The sequence below is a fragment of the Trichosurus vulpecula genome, chromosome 7, assembly GCF_011100635.1.
Source record: "Trichosurus vulpecula isolate mTriVul1 chromosome 7, mTriVul1.pri, whole genome shotgun sequence".
NCBI classification, from domain to species: Eukaryota; Metazoa; Chordata; class Mammalia; order Diprotodontia; family Phalangeridae; genus Trichosurus; species Trichosurus vulpecula.
In genome coordinates, this window is record NC_050579.1 from 102,987,408 (window position 1) to 103,011,758 (window position 24,351).

The following is a 24,351-nucleotide window of genomic DNA, read 5'->3' on the forward strand; positions in this document are numbered from 1 at the left end:
AATATGTTTGCTTGTGTGCCTAATTAGGCTATCTATTCCTAATTGCTCTAGCAGCTTTTGGGGAGCTGCTGAGTGCAATTTTAACAGACAATGAAGAGCTCTTTGCCTCCTCTGTTTTAAACTACACAAAAGCATATGGCATGGTGGCTTTTAATTCCCTACAAAGATGCTAATGAGCAACTTGGCCTCCCAAAGGTGTAACAGCCCCCAGAAGGGGCATTGGGACAGGAAATGACTACAAAACAGGATTACATAGATCAGAGTGCCTGAGCAACTTCAGGAAAAAAAAAGTAGCTAGAGATAGCATTCCACCAAGAGAAACTCCAGGACAAAGAGGATAGAAGTGGCATAGTTATGTCCAGGAACAGGAGAAGAGTCACAGTGAATTCTAATTAGGGAACCTCCAAAGGTAAATAGGTCCACCCTGTGCCTGGGCAGGGAAAGCTCCAGAGGGGAAAAAGGTGGCAGCACTCCAACTCAGGAAATCCCAGGGGAAATGGAGATACTTTTGTTAGGAAAGCACAAAGGAGGTGAGGAGGGGCAAGACAGAACATTACTAATCAAGCAGATGGAGTAAATTCTATGGAGTATATGCCACAAAGCACCCTTGTCAAGGGAACCCCCAGAGGGACAAAGACCTCCCAGTGATCTTACAGAGGAAGGCCAAGATGGATAGAAACTACCCAGTACCCTGATCAAGGGAGTTCTCAGAGAGACAAACTATCCAACATGTTGACCAAGGAAGCCCTCAGGAGGGCCAGAAGATCCAATGCATTGATCATGAATAGACAATGGCAAAGCTCTGACCAGAGACACTGAAACTGCAGCACTCTGAAGGCAGATATACAAAAGAAAAGTCAACTGAAGGAACTCAGGAAAATGAAGTCAAGACTAACAGAACCTGTCCACCTCATCTAAGAATGTGGAAGGCGAAGGAGATGGGCCCTCGAGCCAAGTACAGGTCTAAGTATAGAAAGTAAGGCTGGAGGAATAAATAAACAGAAGAAAATACTAAAGAATAAATACTAAAGAAATAAATCAATACATAAATTAAACACTATAGTCAGGAATGCTCAAGACACAATCCTCAAAGTAGAGAATAATTCTATGTTATTTACTTGAAAAATCTCAAAGAAAATTACAAATATTCTACAAGGTCTATTTGATTTCCTGGAAGAAATAAAGCAAGAATTTTCAAAACATATCTACAAATATGATATACGCATATACTTTCATATATGTACATATTTGTAGATCTATATCCACATATATCCGTAAATCACAAATTTGAACCAAGCTCCGTTTGAATTCAAGAAAGAAATGAAGAACTTTTAAAATTATATCTATAAATAAAATGTGAGTGACAGAGGAAGTAATGAGAAAAAGTAAAAACTCTTAGAGGAAAGAATTGGAAGCAAAGTAAACAGTTTAGTATAAGAGATGTAAATTTTACTCACGTAATAGACTCCTTTAAAAACAACTTACCTACAAAAAAGATCAAAGACAGGTGATCTCAAAACCATCAAACTACCTGAAAATCTCAAATAAAAAAATCCTAGATCTATTTCAAGAAATCACAGATTAATAGTATCCAAATTTATCAAGGCTGTGCAACAAGTAAAAATAGAAAGAATCTATCCATTATCTCCTAAAAGAAAACTCCCAGATACAATGTAAAGGTCTGATATTCAAATATATATATAAGAAACTGAATCAAATTATAAGAATTACTTCTCAATAGATACATGGTCAAAAAATATGAATGTCATTCAAAAAAGAAGAAATTCAAGCAATCAAGTCATATATATAATGCAAATAAACACTAATTAAGGGAATTAAAACAGTTCTAAGATTCCATTTCATACCTATCAGGTTGGCAAAGATGAAAAAAAAAAAGGAAATTGCAATTATTATAGAGTTCCCTCAGTGATAGCACATTGGTACTCTGTTGATAGAGCTATGAATTGGTTCAGCCAAGGCATGATGGGCAAGAGCTATGTAACCAGTTAGCCTAAGAGTGAGAAGATGGGTAATAGCCAACACCTGTGGTAGTCATTCATGGGGCTTGTCCCCAACACAAACAAACCTACTCCTTTACCTGTTATATTTAAATCCTCTTCCCATGGTTCTGTAAATTCCCATTCTCCCCACTTCTGCTTTAGTCTCTTCAAAATAATTATATCCTATTCACAACCTAGGAAGCAATAGAAACAAGCTGCACAGGTACCACAGGAAATATTTGCTGCTCCTCCCCTGCCCCAGCCTACCCACCCACTGATCTGCAGAATACTTCATGAGCCTATGGCAAGTGGTCTTTGAAGGCCCTGCCCTCCTGGGCAGCGACTCATAGGAGCTCCATTCCTACACGTTTTTCTCCTTTGGCAGACCAAGTTGCTCAAAGGATGAACACAGATGGACAAGTTGCGATGCGCATGACAGATTTCATTACATTATTTTCCCCTTCAAAGTTATCCATTTCCCAAACTTTCCCCTTCCAAACTCCTTTCCAGGCATCCAGGTTCAGAACCCTGATTTCATCCTCAACTTCTTAATTTCACTCACACCACATATCAATCAGTTGTCCTGTCTTGTTATTTCTACTTCTACATCTTTTGTATCAGTCTCTTTCTCCCCACTTATACAGCCTCTGCTCTAGTTCAAGTCATCACCTCCCATTCATTACAAATACCTCCTAATTGCTTTCTTTGCCTCAAGTCTCTCTCCCAATTCAATTCATCCTGCATACAGCTGCCACAGTGGTTTACTGAACTCCAAGTCTGAACACAACCCAACCCCTCCAAAATTAACTACGGTAGTTTCCTGTTAGCTTTAGGATAAAATATCAGCTCTTCTGGTTATCATTTAAAGCTCTTCACAAACCAGCAGAAACCTACTTTTGCATCTTTCTTATATATTACTTCCTGTAGGCCAAGGTCCAGTCAAACTGACCTTCCTGCTTTTCCTTATATTTGTACAAAAACACAATTAATATATCCAAACACAAATAAGAAAGTAAAGCATGATAAGCAGGAATGCATACAGAAAAGGAATGGATATTCATGTTGAAAAATTTTGGTTGAGTTGCAAATGGAAATAATTTATATGTTTTTGCTATATCTACACATAGAGACAAATGACTTCTGCTAAAAGGCTATTATTTTTGTTGACTGTTATGACCTATAACATCTCCAGCATCAGCGTAGTGTGTGGCAGATAATAAGGCTTAGTCACCCACTAGGTGGCTCAATGGATAGAGCTCCAGGCCTGAAGTCAGGAAGACTGAGTTTAAATCTGGACTCAGATACTTACCAGCTGTGTCTAGCTGGGCAAGTCACTTAACCCTGCTTCCCTCAGTTTCCTCATATGGAAAATGAGCTGGAGAAGAAAATGGCAAACCACTCCAGTATCTTTGCCAAGAAAACCCAAAATGGGTTTAGGAAAAGTAAGACATGAACAACAAACACTTGTTAATCGATCGAAGGAAACCCTTCTTTCTTTCCCCTGGGCAATTGGTGACACAGTGGATAGAGTGCTGGGCCTGAAGTCAACTGACTTCAAATCCAGCCTCAGATATTGACTACATGTGTGATCATAGGCAATTCATTTAACTTCTCTTTGCTTCCATTTCCTCAACTTTAAAATGGGGATAATAATATCATGTACCTTGCAGAGTTGATCTTAAGATCAAAAGAGGTAATATTTGTAAAAGCGCTTAGCACAGTGCCTGGGACGTAGTAGGCATTAAATATATGTTTATGCCCTTAAATATATGTTTATGTCTTGCCCATAGAAAATTCTGTCTTTTGCAAGACCACCTTGGAAGAGAGATTGTAAGGGAAGTAACACTGACTGGGAGGTAGGACAAAATAAGAGGAAAGTTACGGAACTAACCTTCCCATTAAAGGCATTTTCCTTCTCTGTGTGTGTGTGTGTGTGATTTTAAGTTCAGTTTTCCTTCAAAAAGACATTACTGATAATGAGATCCAATTGACTGTCCTTACCCTGGTCAAACCCCACCCAAGTTTACAAGGAATTTAATCTAAAGTAGTTAACCCATCATGTTCTACTCAAGCTTGGGTAGAGACAGATTGTTTTGTCTAGATGGCCTAAGGCTGGGAGTAGTCTGGTATAGGTGGGAATGGTCTGGCATAGAGATTTTCTCTCTGTCCAGGGGTGAAATGATGATGCAGTGATATCAGCCCCTGTTGGAAGGGTATACGTACTATTCAGCCAACTCCCAAAAGTGAATTCAGTCATGACTGTAGTTCCTATGCACTCATATGCATGTCTGCCGGCTTTGAGAGAAATAAATGTGCACACAGCCTAATTCTGTTTGTCTTTGTTAGACCCAACTCTAGAGGTTGACAGAATGTTGGGGTGTTTTTGAAGGACTTTAAATCACAAAGAGGGGAGCTCATATTTGATCCCTAAAGTAAAATGAAATCATTGGAGTGAAGTGACATGGTTAGTTTTCTGGGGAAAGAATTTTCTAAAATTAGGAAGCAGCACTAGTTTAGTAGTATTTTATACTTGTAACCAAAGAGATTAAGAGTCTAAGACAATTTAAGTTACCTGAGGAAAATATACCAACAATGTAAAAACTAAAGAAAGCAAAAATTAGAAGAGCTAGATTATCTTTCACTCAATCTTGTAAAAGTATGAGGAAGTGGGTTGAGTCCCCTCAGTTCTTCCCCATTACTCCTCAATGGGAGATAAGAGTAATCCTCAAATGACTGGAGCCTGAAATGTAACAGTTGAAAAGAACCTTATATATCAGTTAGTCCAACCTCCTCACTTTATAAATAGAGAAAATAAGACCCAGAGAGGTAAAAATCTCTTATCTACAGATTTAGGAGCATATCTAGGTCTAGAACTAAGTAGGCAGCATGGTACTGTAGGAAGAATACAGTCTCTAAAATAAGAGCATGATTTAGATTCCTGCCTCTGATGACTACTACTTGTATATTCTTTAGGCATGCCACCCCTCAGTGTCCTCTTCTGTAAAATGAGGGAATTGGACTAAATGACCTCTGCTGTTCCTTCTAGCTCTGAATCTAGATGTAGAATCTAGATCTTTGGATTCTTCGTACATGTTCCTTTTCGGTGAAATAGTCCACTGTACAGCATGTCCATAGACAGCTAATCTATGCCTCATCATAACTAGAGTAAAATTCTGAAGCCAGCCTTAGTCACTGTGGCTCTAAAAGTTAAGTGTCAGGCAATCTGCCTGAATCTTTGAGAAAACACATTAATATTACATAAGTGTACTTAGCTTGTAAATTAACTTGAGGAATACACCATTACAAATCTGATGTAACCATGAGTAAATGACCTTTAAGAGACTTATCTTCCAGTAGGTGTGTGGGATTCATCTTAATTGTTTTTTATTATTATTATAGAAATGGGGGAATGCTGATTAAAATTTCCCATAAGTCATTCTTCATGCTTCTTGTTTACTTTAAGTGATTCACAAATAATAAAACTATAAATTACTCTAAGTGGCTTCTCAAACTGCTTTGAAAATATTATGCCATTTATTCTTATTCCTGTTTGCTCGTGTGTTTCAGTAAATTACAAATAACATAGACAAAGCCTCACACTAAGTTGATCTAACTACAAGATTTATTGAATAATCTTATAAACCATGGGAACACTGTTATATGGTGAGGGTAAAAGAAGACATTTGAATAGTTTGATCTACCTCGTTGCCCCTTGATGGTTCCCTGTCTCTGTCTGGCCTAGAAAAATGAGACTAAACATGTAACTGCTCCCTGAAGTTCAAATCTATGCAGACAGTACTAGTCTAAATGATGGATGGCTTATAGATTTTAAAGACTGCAATTTTATATTGAGAAGATAAAAGAAGCAGAGCCTTTTCTAAAGGCACCAATCTTGAGTAAGTCAGATAAGCTAAACACAGGAGGTGACAGAATTACTTTAGATTCAGGAGGTGTACTCAGAGATTCATTAATTTACATTAGCTGTTTCTATCAGCATGTCCTTTCCCCTTTGGGAAAAAGGGGGCCCTAGTTTAATCAACCAACAGCCGGTGGCAAATTGTTTCACACAGTTTTCTTATACTGTGTCCTGCAGAAGCCTGGGGTTCTATGAAGAAAACTTGGGATAGCAGAGAAGCACACACAGCAAACTTGACCACTTGCTGTATGTCTCAGCTAAGTACAATATGTTCGTTCAGCCAATGCAGAAAAACATCTAATCAAATGTGAGCATCTTGAGGGCAGGAACTATGTTTCTTTTTTCCTTTTGTGTTCATAATACTATCAGATGGTCTAAAGTGGATGATTAGTCAGTGTTTGCCTTGTGATATAATTTATCTAGACCTCATGGAAAGAATATTGGCTTTAAAGGACCTGAGATCACATACTGCTCTCTGCTGTTATAAAGCCTAAGGCAGGTCATTAAATCCTGTGTGTTTCCTCATTTGACAACTGGGGTTAATAATTCTTACAATAACTCTCTGAGTTACTGTGAAAAACATTTTTGAGAATGTCTCTAATCACAAAACATCATTACATAATGTAAAAAAAAAATGACATCTCTTGCAAGTGAACATCCAGGTACTACTTAAAGACTACAATGACAGACTTCACTACTACACAAAGTAGTGAATTCCACTTCAAGATCACTCTAATTGTTAGGATAATTTTCCTTGCATCTGCCCCCCTCCCATTCTATCTCCTAGTATTAAGTTCCTATTTCTGCCTTCCTACAGCAAAGAGGAATAAATATAATTCTTCTTCCACATGGCAGTTCTTTAAATATTTGAAGATGACTTACAAGTTTCCTCTAAGTCTTCTTTTCTCCAAACTAAATATTCACAATTCCATCACCAGATCCATAATGACAGATGTAATGATAAAGGACAGATTTCAATACTTTTGTTATCATGATCACTTTCCTGGGACACACTCATTTTGTTGTTTTTGTTTTTCCTAAAATATGGTGCCTGAAATAAACAATACAATCCAGATGTGGCCCAACCAAGACAAACTATAGCATTGCTATTATCTCCCTTGATCTGATCAGCATGCTTCTTTTAATGCATACTAAGATCGCATTAACTTTTTTAGATGCCTAGTCACACTGTTGACTCATATTCTGCTTGAAGTCCACTGAAACCAACAGAACTTTTCACAAGAACTGTGAACAATAAGCTCCCCCAATGCTGTACTTCTGCAGTTAACATTTTGAACCTAATTGGAAGGTTTCGCATTCATGTTTTTTTTAATTTAATCTTGTTAAACTTACCCTGTCATTCTAACTTGTTGAGATCTGTTTCAGATTTGACTATTATCCAATATATTGCCTTTGAGCAGCATGCCATCTATGCTTTCTTCTAAGTCCTTGTTAAAAAATATTGCCCAGCACAGGGCAAAGAACATATATATATATATATATATATATTGGAGAATTGTATAGGAAAAGCATGAAAGCTTCAATTATGCCTCTAAAAACACTGAACCAGGCACCCTTGGAGAATGCTTTGTCACCTTCACTTTAGCAATCTTCCCCCACTACCCACAGCAGTCAGTTGTTTTAGTGTGTTCCTTTATCCCCCAGACCGCATTGTCACTCACACCTTTGCTATAATTGAAGCAATAAGATATGATGCCTGCTACAGTGGATGCTGATTGTGCAATCATCCACCTTAGCACTATACAAGTGTCTTAGGATATGAGAGAATGCCTTTTGCTGTATCAGACTTCTAAGTATTCTGTTCATAGATGATAATGCTTTGCCCTGAGACCCTGATACCTTAACACTCACCATGGATTCCATCAGACCTGATGATTTTTTTTCTTGGTTTTTTTTGAGACGCTCTCATTTCCCCCAGTCTGGAAGTGCAATCCACTCATAGGCCTAATTCCATTATTGATTGATGTAGAAACTTTGATGGGTTCCATTTCTGACCTAGGCTGGTTTGCTCCTCTCACAACCTTATGGCCCCCACCTCCCAGATATTCGTTATATTACTGTTAGACATAGTGTGGATAGCTGATCAGCTCTAGCCTTACTGTAGTTCAGAGCTCCCACTCTCAACATATCCACTAGCCTCAGTCTATTCAGTAGCAAGGATTACAGTCATCCACCATCAGATTGGCTAGATTTGGTAATTTTCACAAGGTAGTCTCCCAGACCTTTGAATTCTTTCTTAGTGACAGATATCCCAACATCAGCTTCCAAGTAGATTCTCACGAAAGCCAAGGGATAAACAGAGCAAAGTCAAGAGATTCTAGCTACACCAACAAGAACAATATTACCACAATATCTCCCAAACTGTGTGTGCCTCTCCACTCATACCCTAAGATAGCTGCTTATGCTTATCTTTAAAGGCAAGATTAAGGTCATGAATGGAGATGTATCTGATAGTATTTAAGTTAGCCAACCAGAAAAAAGCCCCCCTTGTTCCTTTGGAATATGACCATCCATTATGCCTTGGTACTGCTTATCAGTAATACTTCTTCACTTGTGTGCTGCTCCTGCACCAGTAATTTGACTTTCACTGAGTACCACCCAGCTTGCAGAGACAGCATCTGTGATGTCACCAGCCAGGAAATCCTTGGAAAAGAAAAAGCCTGTTTCCTCATGGCTACAAATTGGGTAGGTGGTGAAGTGGAAGCCAGAGAAGGAGAGACCAAAGCTTGGAAATATGTTGCTGCCTACACAATTCCTAGCTACTGCTTAGACTCCCCTCTGCCTTCAATGCTGATCCATTAATCAACACTCTTTAGGTCTAATGATACAACTAATTTTGAAAGCATCTTATTCTCCTATCAACTAGCCCCATTCTCTCCTTCTTAAGAATAACACAAGACATTGTAAAAATGCCTTGCTAAAATCTAAATATACTGTTGACAGCCTTGACACAACATACCATTATAACACTGTCAAAAAGTAAATTAAGACTAATAACGAGTGACCAGTTTGTACATGGCAAATTTTGTGGACTACCACTTCCTTTTCTGAATGCTCAAAAAATGTCCCTTTAATAATACATCCTAGAATTTTGCCAAGAACCAAAATCAACCTGACTTGCCTAATTGAGAACTCTCTCTGGCCTTTATTCCAATAATATTTATTCATTTTCTTTTTCAGTTTTTGCTCCTCTATGATTTTTAAAACATCACTAAAGGGAACTTATAACCATATCTACCAGTTGTCCTGGGTTATCAATCCAGACATAATGCCACAAACTTGTTCTTACCTTATCACTTGTTTTCTTTTTCTATATCCTAATAATGTTTTTATTCTAGTCTTTCCATTTTGAAGATTTATTGTAAGTAAAGAGATACAAAATGAAAATCGGATACTTCTGACTCCTCATTACCAATCATTTTCAGTGTTTTAGCTATTGAAGGAACAAGTGAAAGATGAAAGAAGAGACAGTCCTGTTACTCAGGGCGGACAAGGTGATCATAACCAACAAAAGCTAAGAGGTGGAGCTGCTCAATTCTAATTTTGCTTCTTTTATTTCTATTCTAAAGAATGATCATTGGTCTGGAAGATATAGATAGAACAAAAAATGGCTCAAGGGCCCTTACCATCCTGATTGTTTCTCTCTGGAGAAAGGAAAATGTCCCATTTTAAATATAGTAAAAGATAAAATGGTGCCTAAAAATTACATAAGAGTGAGCTTGACTTCAATGCCTGGCAAAATTCACAGACTAACACAATCCCAGTCTCAAAGTTAAGAGGGACTTCAAAACTCCACTTCTACTTCTGTGCTTTTATTCATACTGAGCCCTATACACACACATATTAAGGTTCCTCACCCTCAATAACAGAATTTCCCTGTTGAAAGTGACCTCAGAGGCCATCTAATTCAACCCGTATTTGACAGTGTCTCACACTGCCAGCATCTCTAATCACTGTTCATCCAACTTCCAAATAAAGATGTCTAGAAAGGACAAATTCACTACTTCTTAAGGTAGCTCATTTCCCTTTTATGTAGCTCTAATTCCTAACAGTAGGTAAACTGAACCTAAATATTCCTCTCAAACTTCTGCCCATTGCTCCAATATAGGTCTTGCAAGACCAAAAGGCACAATTCTAACCACATAAATGAGAACCCCTTAAATACTTGAATGCAACTATAATTGCCCTCCCAACACACACACACACACACACACACACACACACATACACAAACACACACACACAAACACACACACACACACTTTTTAATTTGTCCAGTTTAACATCCCCAGTGGTTTCAATCGATTCTCACATGCTATTATCTCAAAATGCTCCTTTATCCTAGTTGCTTTTCTCTGGATTATTTCCAATTAATTAATGCCCTTCTTAAATATGAACACAAAACACCAGTTTTAATATGACCAAGGCAGAACACAGCAAGACTATTATTTGCCTTCCTCAAGATACTATGCCTATTTTAACGTAACCTAAGGTCACAAAGAGATTGTTAGCTTATATTTCATGACCAGTCGAAGGTGGTGAATATGTTTAGTATGGAGAAGAAAAGACCCAGAGTAGGACATAATAGCTGTCTTGAAGGATTTGGAAGCTTTTCATATAAAGATAAACAGATTTGTTTTTATTGGCCCTAGAAAGTAGAACTAGAAACAATGGAATGAATTTGCTGAGGTATAGATTGAAGCAAAATATGAAGAAAAACATACTAAAAATTAGAGCTATCCCAAAGTAGAAAGTGCTGCTTTGGAAAGGTAGTGAGTTTCCCCTCAATGGAAGTCTTCAACAAAAAAAAATGGACAACTACCTTTTGGAGATATTGTAGAGGAGAACATTGGTCTTGTACAGATTGCACAATATGGCCCTGGCACATAAGTCCTAATTCTGAGATTTTCTGATGTTGTAATCTAATCATTACTTCTCCTTAGCATCAACCCTTTCCATTTTTGATCTTTGGTCTTGCCTCCACACATCTAATAAGGAACTTTTTCTTGTCCTTTGCATTCAACCCCACACAAGAGTTCTATGATAACTAAGGTTTGAGAATGAAACCAACATTGAGAAACCTATTTCAAGAACTAAATTCTAAATACAGATAAATGAAACAAATTACAGTAGCTAACTTCAGTTTCAGTTTCTTCTAATGATCCTGAAGCATATGTTATGTTATGCATTTGTGAAAAATATTATACTATTTTATATCATTTTCTAATTTCAACCAGACCCAGAGCCTGAATTAATGAGTAACTGGATGAAGATCCAGGACCTGGGCTTCTTTGTTCTCTCTAAAAGTTTGCTCAGGCAATACCCTTACCTCTGTCAACAAGGCCAGATCATTAAGGACATTACCCTAACCCCAAGAGAGATTACCTTGCTTAATATTCTACAGGTATATACTATGTTATGGAATGTAATGAGACACAGAGACTCTGGGCTGTAGTTTCAACTGACTTTTGTCAACATCTTTTACAACTCTATTCCATTAAGGAAAATCCTCTTCTTGTATCATGGTTAAACATACATGGGGGTCATAAAAAATGAGGTAATACAGGCTTGATAGCTCTGCTAAAATAACGTATATAAGTTTTCTCATTGCTTTGTTCAGGCAGCCAGAGTTTTAAGCTCTGACTCCTCGTACGTACAAGTAAGCTAGCTTCACTATGCTTTAAGGGAAAATAATAAACAACATGGATTTTTCTATCACCTAGCTCTGTTGTTTCCTTCAACCAAATTTTCAGGTTTAACACATTTAAAAAAAAATAGCTCCAAAGAGCTTCCAAAATTACAAAGACATATATAAGTAAATCAAAATTGCAAAACAAGATTCTTGAATTTGTTAAATAAAAATGTGGAAAACTGAAATAGTCTACCCAAATACTGGTTTATCCAAATAAACGGGATAAAGAAATTTGTTGTGAAGTATTTTAAAAGCTAAGATATTATATTAAGTGCTGCTCCCAATTATAAAAGTTACTCAGGACAAAAAAGCCCATCCTGCTAAGTAAATAGCTAGATGTAAAATACAGTAGAACCTGTTTCCCAGTAACCTGGTTTATGTATGCTTCATTGGATGAGGAAAAAATTTTCACAAAATTTGTCTTACAGGACTAACAAAAATTCTCAGTACAAACATCATGTTTGGACTTGAAAAAAAAATCAGTGAGTCAAAACATGAAAACAAAAAATAAGTGAAGGCAGTAGTATTAGTCTTACTTTTAGTCAAAGTAGCATAGATCCACAGGCTGGAAGGGGACATGCTTGAACATGTTGCTGCTTTGAAGAGGATGCCCCCTCCCCTGTTTGCAGGCCCCAGCCTCCTCCTCCTTGCTCACAGGCCATGGCCTGGGCCCTCCTGGCCACTCCCCACCCCCACCCCCCCAGTCTCCTTCCTGCCATCTGAGTTAAGGCGGGAGCCCCCTAGTCCCTGCTGCTGCCCTGCCCACTGGCATGACCTGGTCTTCCACTCCAGCCCTTGCCCATTGGGGTCTCCTCCATGCTGGGCATCCAGACTGGCTTGGTGCTCCAAGGTGTCATGGCCAAGTAAAGAGAACAGATGTGGGGTTTGGGGTTTGGGTTTTTTTCTTCCTTTTGTCACTTTAAAGACGAAAAATGTGTGCTTGGAGCCAGGTGACTCTCACTGGTTTAAATGTACAAAGATCCCAAATAAATCTGTGTTTCAGTCACAGCCTGGAAAAAAAATTGTTTTATTTTTGGTTTATATTGTGTACTAATCATTGCTATTGAATTTCAGGTGCATTAGGGACAAAAAAACTTATTTAAAATTATAAATAATTATTTTTATGTGAATATTTTTGGGGATGTGGTACCGATCATCCAACTTTACAGTATTTCCTATGGGAAAATTTGCTTTGCAATATGAACAAATCACATGATGAACAGAATCTTGGAATGACTTAAATTCACAAACTGAGGTTCTATTGTAAAGTAGATTTTTAAAATTGTATATGCACTTGCTTTTAATTAGTTTTATGTTATTTGATATCCTTTATAATTGACACTTAAAATTTTAAAAGATTTTCTTATGAAAGTTTCCCCACAGTTTTGCTTAAAGAGGTAAGCTACTTATAAAATATTGAGAACCACTGGTTTAAGAAATAATTTCTGTTACTGAATGTAAAAATGGAGGTCAGGTGAATCACCAAGAAAATCTCAGAAAGGGAAGTTTAAAACATACCACTTTAGTTAAACAGAGTCAGAAGACTTATGACTGAATACTAACTCAGTTGCTTAGTATCTGTTTGACCTGGGCCAAGTTATTATAATTTTTTCCATCTCAGTTTCCTCATTTTCAAAATGCTTAGGGATATGCTGAGGTCCAAGGTCACTTTATCTCTAAATCTTATGATGCTGCATCCCAGACCATTGCTGAGCTATAACTCAAACTACAAAGGCAATGTAATGATTTTCGTGTATATAACTGATAACCCCTAGGTTATCCAATGATTTAAAATCCAACACACTTCAAGCAACCTTCTCTCTTCACATAGAGACTCAAGGGATGGTTATGTGAAATAGTTCACCTAGTGATGCCTTATTGAAAATATGGACATATTTAAATATGAGATTCCTTTTTAAATGACATTAGAGGAGGTCTTTTAAATGAAGGATTTCTTGTCAATTCAGTTACTGCCAATGCAAAAATAAATTGCTATTTGCATCTAAAAAGCTATTATAAATTGTATTTCCTGGTATATGCTATATTTTTCATTGAAAGACTATTTGTTATAAAAATTAATAAAATCCCTGCCATTTTTATGCTTTTGCAAACCACTTTTTTTACTAACTGACTTTTATGTACTTTATTCTCACAATACCCATAGGTAGGGCAGTATTAATTATGTATTTTATAATTCAGGAAACAGATTCAAAGATGTTAGGTGTTATGATAAATAATGGAGCTAGGACTAGAAATGAAAGTTTCTAACTTCCTTTTCATTGCTTTTTCTACCAGAATTTGCTGCATCTAAGCATATTTACTACTAATATGTAACTCACATATACTTAGTAGATTCATATGAAAATCATATAACTGTAGAATTTAATAGTTCCATAAAATATTAGGAGTAGAATTTATTTTTCTACATTAAATCATTCTACGAAGTTTTACATTCCAAGCTTCCAAAAACCAATAATCTACAATGGCAAATTAATCACCTGTCACATCTCATTTTAATTTCCAGTCATTTTTGTGTTGTTTAGTCTAACATGAAATAACATTGCTGGATGTGCATTTAAAAAAAAAAGAATGTGCACCCAAAGGCAGATTCTTCATCATAATCTTATTAATTAATTCAAATTACATTTAAATTTGAATCTTGTTGAAGTTATCATTGCCTCTGGCTCTCTTTTCTTCTAATTATTTAGGAAAGATACAAATATGAGCCATAGGACAGGAATTTCCATAACACTTAAGCCAGAACCTATCATCACACATTCTAAATAATATTTTAGTACTTCATGGATCTAGAATTGTGATTTCCATAGTGCCAGATACCATAATACAGAGCCTTATAAAGTTTCCAAGAACGCTGAAAGGTTGAATGACTTCCCCTTGTCTACAAATCTATTATGTATCAGAAGCAGGACTTGAACACAGGTTTTATTGACTTTGAGAGTGTACCTCTATCCACTATTCCATACTTCCTCTCATAAATCTGGACTAAAACTTCAAGGATACATAATTTCATCAGCATGGATATTCCCTTATTGACAAATAATTGTAACTTTTTTTTACTTACTGGGTCATATTTATGGGTTGCTATGACCAAAGAGTTTTTAAAAATCACCTAGTGATTTACCTTCTCAATGAACTTGACTTAGTGTGGTATGTCACAGGGAATCTACTGAAAATTTTTTATAATTTTATATATATATATATATATACACATACATATTTAGGCTTACTGTCAATTTTTTTTAATTTAAAAATAATAAGCACTTATTTTCTCTTCTTCCCAACATTCCCATTGGAGGAGGAGGATGAAAAGAAGAAGAAGAGGAAGAGGAAGAGGAAGAGGAAGAAGAAGAAGAAGAAGAAGAAGAAGAAGAAGAAGAAGAAGAAGAAGAAGAAGAAGAAGAAGAAGAACCAAAGGAAGAAGAGGAAGAAGATGAAGAATAGAAGGAGGAAGATCCTTGTAACAAATTTACAGCCACCCAAAGCAAATTCCTGCACTGGCCATGTCCAAAAATGCATGTCTCATTCTTCTCCTTGAATTCACTACCTCTTTGTCAGGAGGTGATTAATATTTGTCATCACTGGTCCTCTGAAATCACTTTTGGCCACTGCATTAATCAGAGTTCTCAAGTCTTTCAAAGTTGTTTGTTTTTTGTCATTGTTTCAGTCATGTCCAACTCTTTGTGACCCCATTTGGAGTTATCTTTATTTGCAATGTCATTATTACTGCAGAAATTTTTCTTCTAATTCTGTTCATTTCATTCATCATTCATCTAGACAGGACACATAAGAGTTAGTGTTCTACTAGCATAGATTCTGAAAACCTAGGATCACCTCCTTGCCAACATGTGGTATAATGGAGAAAGCACCAGCTCTGGAAAAGTAGCACAGTGTGGAAGAGAGAGCATTTATTTGGTTTAGAGCTAGGAAGAACTGGGTTTCTGATCCTGCCTGTGAAAGTTTCTAGTGACTTTGGGAAAGCCAATTAGCCTCCCCAGGCCTCAGTTCCTTCAACTATAGAATGAGGGAGTTGAACAAGATGACCTCTAAGATCACTTCCACCTATAGATCTGTGATCTTATGAAGTACCACATGAGGACTTTTAGTACAGATGTGTAAATAAACTTATTCAAAAAAGAACAGAAGTTATTGGTGCTAGCAAAGTATGGAATCAATTCAGAGTTCAGACATTATCCCCATTGTTATGACAGGGTACCTCACTTTCATCTCTGACTTCAATACATCCCCTTTCTCAAAGAGGTTTTGATTTTATGACTATAATGTGCAAGATCATAGACTATAAGTGGTAACAGTTCAAAGGTCAGCATTTTTAAATTATTTGATTTTGAAATGGAGACCTCTGCCATAGGGATGGCAGTTGGGAGCAGGAAACAAGACTATTCACTTCTTTTATTCATAAAGATAGAGCCTGATTCCCGGGTCTGGAGCAATAAAACATTCATGAGCTCTCTTCTTAATGAACTGAATGAGAAATGTGCTTTGACCACAGTGAGTATTAGAAGTGATCATAACAGCTGTAATCACAGGACAAAGTCTGTGTGAATAGCTATCCAAGTTACCCCATGAAGGTGAGGCCACCAAGGGCTATGAGGATATTCTATGAGAGAAACCAGTTACTGAAGATAATCAATAGTACAGTAAGAGGGACTAATGATGAAGGAGCAAATACAAAGTGGGTTCCCCTTATTTCCAAGATGAGACAGCCAGAAATCACACAGATGACTCCTTGTAGTTATATACTGGAAGCTGGGGGTAAAGGTTCTGTTAACTGGCTTAATTCCAACTCTGTTTCAGGAACCAAGGCAGAAGAAGAGAAAAAACCCTCTTAGATCTAGAGGGGATACCCAGACTGTTCCAAATCCCCAAGAAACTACCTAGGTTGGCCATATTACTGAGATTTAGATTTGCAGCACTTAGACAAAATGTCTTGAGTTTTATGTAAAGACTTTCTTTTGCCAGATTGTGATATAATAAAAATTTCACTCCATATTGATATCAGCTGCTTCTTTCTTGCTCCTGATTCTTTTGTAGGGAATAGGTTAATGCAGATTACTTTAAAGATAGGGTTCTTTAAACAACACCTGAAGTTACCTCAATCACTCTGTTTACAAGCAGGACCCAGGAGGAAGAATCAGTACCTGATTGCCTATTTTCTAAATATGCAGGTACACCCATCTCATCAGCTGTCTTTTTGCCCCATATAAACACGGAAGGATGTGTTTGCCATTAAATACCACTATAAGATAAAATTGTCAAGGGTATGAAGGATTTGTTCAAATTTTTTGAGCAAACTCAACAACTGCTTGAATTTTTAGAGAAAACATCAATAATCAGTAAAGTCGTACATGTACACACATACACATACAATTATAAATTGATAATCCTGTAATTCTTAATGAATACAAAGACTATACCACAAGTACACAATAGTAGTTTCACTTAGTCTGAGCAATCTGTTATATCAGCTAGTGACATACCCCAACTCACAGAGTGGGACACTAGATAAGGACACCCAGGTTCAAGGCTTTTTGGGTCTACAGCCTGCTTAAAACCCTAGCTTACCCTTATTTGTCAGCCAGAAGATGCAATTAGTTCAAATCTATAATCATATTTTATTTAAACAACAAAGAAAAGTAGCAATAAAACATTTCTGCCATAGATCTTGGGAACATTCTCCAATAAATAGATTAGAGACACGTCAGAGACACATGTGGAGAGACATTCACATACAGAACATGGTGCCAAACACATGATTAGAGGGAAACACATAGAGGTGACAAATGCAGCAGAGCTTCCCTCCCCTTCCAGCTCCTGGCATCAGCTAGACCCTTGCTTATCTCTTCCTTATAAGAAAAGAGGACTCTGCCATATTTTTCCAGTTTACAGCCCCCCAGCTTTCCATAGTTCTTTCAGAAAAGTATCAACCCTTATAATCAGCCAAGGACATGCAAAAGTCGTTAGGGGCAGGAGGAGAATCTTTCCCCATTTTTTCCACAAGGAATACCTTTTTCCTTCTAGACTTGGCTAAAATGCTTTTTATCTTTTATACTCTGTGTTTTTTAATTAAACTTGCTTGTTATTAGACCAGCCTCTCCATCAGTAACAAAACTCTAGCTTAAGATACGCAGCATGTTTGTTTCCTGGTTTTAGTCTTCAGTGGTGAAACTACATTTAATTCACCATCCATGGTACTCTCCAAAGGAACTGCCAAGAGCTCTTGGGTTCAGGATTTTCAGTTTTTCAATTACAAATCCTCCACTCTTTACCCATACACATTAGTGGATACAAAATAGAGTGATATCTAAGCCAGAAAAATCACATAAAGGAAAAAAAAATTAAGCACAGATCCAGGTTGTCATTTCCTCCACCCCACTGCTTTTACTATAGGTGGGTGAACAACAAATCCCTAAAACCTTTTCCAGGCTTTCAACTCCCTTATATTAGTGGAGCAAAATTATCAATAAGATGGTCCCTTGAATGTGGCTCATTTATTGGTTAGTTTAATGACCTAAGTAATCCTCATTAAACAGTATTGAAAAGGAGGCTAATTGTTAGCCTTCAGAAAGTGTCATTATCCCCTCAGCACAGACCAATCTGTCAATTTGATATCAAGGGGCACAGAGATACAGGTTTGTCATAGGACCAGAGGATTTGAGCTGGAAGGTATATTAATGATCATCCAGCCTAACTCTTTCCTTTTACTTGTGTGTGTCTATATAAATATAAATATGTACATGCATATGTATGTATATGTATATACTGCATATTTGTGTGAGTATATATGTGTATATATATAAAATGTTTATATACATACATATATACATAAATAAACATGTACACACACACACACACATACACACACATGGAATCTGAGGCTTAAGAGGATAAAGTGACCTCTCCATGCTCTTTTGTACTTGTATCTCAAAAAGATGTCATAGAATCATATTCAGAGGTCATACAGTCCAACTTTCTCATTTGTAAAAGCATTTTATAAACTTCGAGTATATAAATACTACTTATTATTATTAATTTTAATTATTCTAAGGAAACTTGGGCCCAGGAAGTTTAAGTTACTTGGCCAAGTCACAGATAAATTTCTGATGCAGGACTTTGAACTCAGTTCCTCTGATTTTAGAATCAGTGTTCTTTCTAAAATGCTATGCTATGTCTTCCTATCTTAAATACCTAACTTATAGACTATGTCACAAAACTTTTCTTAATAAAATTATGGTCAATATATTCCATTGCCAATTTCCTAATTTAAATAATCAACTTTCATTTTTTCCTTCTCTTCAAGAGTCTGGTAAGTAAGGGCTAATCAAACTCTAGAACAGATAGAAAAATGATAGAAAAGGAATGTTTTTGGAATTTAGGTATAGAAAATAGGACTCCACTGGCATCACATCCTTTCTGAGATTGTTCTAACTAGAGAGCCGGAAAATAGGAATGGTCAATATTCCAAAATTCTGAGCTGACTCTCGTTTAGCCTTGGGCATCTCCCCAACCCTACTTTTAATTTAGATGGATGTTTTGTCTCTGATTTTGCCTGGGGAGGTTTATTGCTTCTTTCTTTCCAATGGAACTAAATCTTCTATGTTTTCCATTTTAGAAGAGGGAGAACCTAGAGCAAATTAAATTCTAAAATGAACCTGGCACCAAGAGATATAAAGTTTCAATCCTTCAACTTGCCATAACTTACTAATCATCTAAAGATGTCACAGAAAGACCAGGACTGAGAGGTGTTCAGAAACCTCATTTGTTCAAAGGATCACAAGATCATATAACTGGAAGAGACAGAAATCATATAATCCAATACTACTGTATTGCAGATGAGAAGGCAGAGGACTGGAGAGGCAGAGCAATTTGTCCAAGGTCACATAGATCACAAAGGAAAGAGCCAGGATGCAAACACAGGTTTCTTTCTACCACATGCTACCTTGTGGGAAGTTAATGCAATAACATAGACTTTTTTGTTATTGTTTATTGATTTGTAGCAACATATTTGTGATTAATACCAATGCCAGCTCAGCTTTTCTTCCAAGCCTGATCTCAGTATCTGCTGCTATAGTTGCATCCATGAGACAACACGGTGAAGGTCAGAGTCAATGAATTGGGCCATATTGGAAATCTGGTAACCAGAGATTTATTTACCTCAGGAAGAGTGCCCATCAATGACCCTTTCATTGACTCCAACTAAATGATTTATATGGTTTTCATGTTCAATATAAATCCTCCCATGGCAAATTCAAGGGCACTCTCAAGCCCAAGAAGAGAAAGCTGACATATGGAAAACAAATACTATCTCCTAGAATTGTGATTCCACAAATATTGAATAGGGATATGATGGGAACAAATATACAGTGGAGTCTACTGATGTCTTTACTACCTTGGAAAAGGCTGGGACACACTTGAAAGATGGAGCTGAGTGTGTAATTATCTCAGCCCCTTCTGCTAATGCCCTTGTGTTCATGGTGGGAGTAAGCCATGAGCAAAACTATAACTCCCTCACAATTGTCAATAATACCTACTGCAATACCAACTGCTTGGCACTCCTAGGCAAGGTTATTCATGCCAACTTTAGCACTGTGGAAGGACTCATGACCACAGTTTATGTCATTACTGCTATCTAGAAAGTAGTAGTTGGCCCCTCTGGTAAGTTGTGGGGTGATGGTATTACCCAAAATATCATCCCTGATTCTATTAGTACTGCTCTTACTGAGGACAAGGTCATTCCTGAGCTGATTGGGAAGCTTACAAGTATGGTTTTCTATTATCCTACTTCCAATACACCAGAGAAACTTACCAAATATGATGATATGAAGCAAATAGGAGGGCCCTTAAAAGACATATGGGGGCAGCTAGTGAATGAAGGACTGGCCCTAGAGACCAGAGGACCTGAGTTCAAATCCAACCTCAGATACTTGTCCAGCCGTGTGACCCTGGACAAGTCACTGAACCGCCATTGCCTCCAGGAAAAGAAAAGAAGACATACTGGGTTTCACAGAGTACCAGGTTATATCCTATGACTTTAAGAGTGACAGCTACTCTTCTACTTTTTATGCTGGCACTGGCATTGCCCTTAATGACCATTTTGTCAAGCTCATTTCCTGGTATGACAATATGTATGATTATAGCCACTATGTAGCAGAATTTATGGTATATGTGGCCTCCGAGGAAAGAGAAAGCCATGGATCTTCAACCCTAGCCAAAAGAAGGCTTCCACTATTGGAAGCCCACATACTGAATCTATTTCTCTACGTTGGATGATCTCACAAACCACACAGAATCCTTATCCAAGGCAACCCTGTAGTAGGGGAAGAAGGAGGAGAAACAGAGAGCCCTATGTTTTGTACCGTCAATAGAGTCATTATATTCAATGGGGGGAGGGGCAGAGGGAGAGGAAGGTATATCATGGATTATTATTCCAGTAAAGTCTTTCTTCAGTGCTGTACACTAAAATGGAGGTGACCCTGGGTTTCCATAGACTATTAGAAAAGCTTTCAGTCAGCCTAGGTATACACTATGCTGGTGTGAGGACCAGACAAGTTAAATTTGGAGAGGCTCCTCACCAAGTATCTAGTCAAAAATTTTTTTTTCTTTTTTTACTCAACAGGACATGAAGATTTCTTTCTAAATCACTAAGGGGTTCTGATCATAGGTTGCATAGAAGGTGCACACACCAATAAAATCACAGAACTTTCAAAGTCCAATTCAGATTATTAGAGATTTTGTGCGCATATTTTGGTCCCTGAAAATTCTGAGACACAAGACATTACACGTCCTTTGAATGCTTAAGTGCTTTTTGTCCTTCTCTACTAACATCCTTTAGATTAGTCAAACTCTCTTGATTAGTGGTTTTCTAATTATGAGGCATAAGATATGTTTGGAAGTCCCTGGGCTTTGGAAGTGGTGGTGAATGTAGTCAGAGAATGAATCACGTCATAAGACCACGCAGAGAGTTAGAAGACAGATCAAGCTGAGAGGTCATGCATTTACTTTTAGCCTTTTCGATTCCCTCCGGGCCCCACTCTTAGTTCACATTAGAGTGTGAAGCTCACAAACATATGGCCCAGATTATATAATGTAAAGAACACTTTATCAAATACTGTCAAGAAAAAAGGCAGATAACCCTAAAAACAACATAAATATTTGAAACATTTTCAAGCAAAGGTCATGACAGAGGCAAGACCAATGCAGTAGATGCAGGAGATGGACAGTTAGGGATATTAGGGAAAATTGTCATTATTTCAAATACTAGTTAGATTTATAAGCTTGTGTTTTCTATCAGTTTCATCAATAAATATAGAAAATTGGAAAATGTTACATATATCACATGCCACTTTTTAAAATTGTACTTTACTAGTTTTCTGTTCCCATGATAGTTTTCCTTCCCTGTCAAGTAAAGAAAGATATCTGGCATATCTGGCCTGTAAAGTGAACTCAGAATGAAATTCTAGGTGAAAAACATGTTGGGGGTGGAAGTAGGGAAGGAGGTAAATGTCTACAAAAATAAGTAATTTGATGAGACATAAAGATAATAAATTTCCATCCACCTACCCTGGAGCTAGAGGGTATGATTCTAATAAGAAATGTAGAAGGAAAATAGGCAGAAAAAATGGCATACATCATATTAATCCTCCCCTTAAGTTTAAAAAAAAGAAGTAAAAGTTATTAATGTTCTCTGGTACTGAAGGTCCTTCTTGTGGATCAGTGATATAAATATTCTTTTCACGCATAACTAGTATCTAATTTTTTTTATTCTAGGTGTTTAGAATTTAGTTTCATTGTGCAAAGGATACACAGAGCCAGCTGTTTTCACATCAGGACAAGTTTATAACATCTCATTTTCACTTCTTTGTTTATCCTTCAGCCTAGTTAGTTGCAGTGATCATGGGATTATTTGAAGAACAGCAGGTGTGTGACTCCTTTTCTTCTAAATGCCTAATTCTGATTCTCACCATATGACAAGAATTGTCTAAGAGAACCAGCTGAAAAATGTGATTAAGTACTATAATTGATGAGACAAATTAAACATGCAGTGTAATTTTGGGACTTAAATTAATTGCTAATAATTAAAGTGACCATACTAAAGAGACAGCATCCCATAGTGGAGATTGCCAGCCTTGGAATCAGGAAAATCTGGGTTCAAATCATTCTACTGACATACTAGCTGTGTGACCATTATAAATCTGTTAACCTTTAAATACCCCAAGAAACAAATCTATGTTACTGACCACCAACATGCAGCAGTCAAGTATCCCACAGTGAGTAAATTAGATCTGTGCAAAATGAAAATTAACAATATGCTTATTTTATAGAGCTTGCTCACTTTACAAATCCCATACCTATTTAATTTTCATAAGAATAAGCATAAGTGAAATATAGTAACTTAGATTGTTTTGCCCCACTTAATCCAGGAAGTCATTTCAAATGTCTATACCATGATTGTTTCCAGGACAGATCTTTTACCCTTAGAGGAGTATTTAGTACAAAATACGTTAATCACTGCAGTGAAATTATCTTGGTCATGCAGGTAATGAGGCACAATTGTTCACTTTGGGTGAGGACCAGAGAATGGCATCAGGGAATCATTTAATTCACTAGAAGAAATGATTTTCTACTGAGACCCTGCAGGCATGAAGGAGTTATGGGTTCATTTAAAAACGAACCTCCAGGAAGCCAAGATGGTAAAATAACAGAAAGTACAAGTAACTCCTCTTCTTCCCCCCCCAAAAAAAAACTTCAAAGAAATCTAGATAATATACCAGACTCAATTCTGATAAAGAAATTCATGAAAAAATCACAGTGAGTTATTTTTCCAGCCCACGTTGGAATAGGGAGAAAGAGGTGTGTGGACAATGTGGATACATCTCTCATCAGCTGCATTCCTTGGATTGAACTACTTCATGATCATGTTCCCAGGAATCCTCATCACCAGGAAACTCATCTTCCTACAAGAATTGATCAGCTTTAGTACCCATCATCGGTACCTCTGCATCACCAGTACGTAAGCAATACATCAGCATCATCATTGTGAAGGTGGAACAAATAAATTTTTCCCAAAGTTTCTATTTAAAGAGGACTCTGAGGCAATTTAACTCTTCCTTTCCCATCAGCTTTACTCCTTGGCCTAGACTCCATCATCCCCCCGTGCCAAGACTTCTTCCCCAACCTTAGCCCTACTATTCCCCACTTGTCAGTTTCCTATTGTGTGCTGTCTTCCACCATAAGAATATAAGCTCCTAGAGAGCAAGAACTGTCTTTCTTTTTCTCATTTGAATCCCCAGTACCCAGTACATAGTAAGTGTTTAATAAATGTTTATTGGCTGACTTGTCTGTGGACACTACTAATGGGGTCTAGACAGAAATGTTCTTGTGGAGTACTTCAGCATAAAACAGAGGATAAGCACCAGGGCAAAAAAGAGGTCTCAGACCCAGACTGGGGTCCCACAAGGATAAAAAGGTGCCATCTGGCAGCTTCATTGCCCACTATCCAGTCATAAGTCACAAATCTGGGGGGGGGGTGGGATTGATGGAACCTGTGCCCAAAGGCATGGAGAGGTCATAGGGTCAGACAGTGTAGTGAGAAAAAATTAAATTCAGAAGCAAGAAGAGGTATGGCTGATACCCCCAAGAGCAGAGTGGGGTCTCAATTCCTGCTCCTAGCCTAGTTCATTGACCCA

General features: G+C 37.2%; 1 pseudogene; it reads left to right on the forward strand.

Annotated features, from left to right (window-relative positions):
• LOC118857596 overlaps window positions 1–21,310 on the forward strand; it is a 34,089-nt pseudogene extending 12,779 nt beyond the window's left edge.
• The last annotated feature ends 3,041 nt before the right edge of the window (window positions 21,311–24,351 follow it).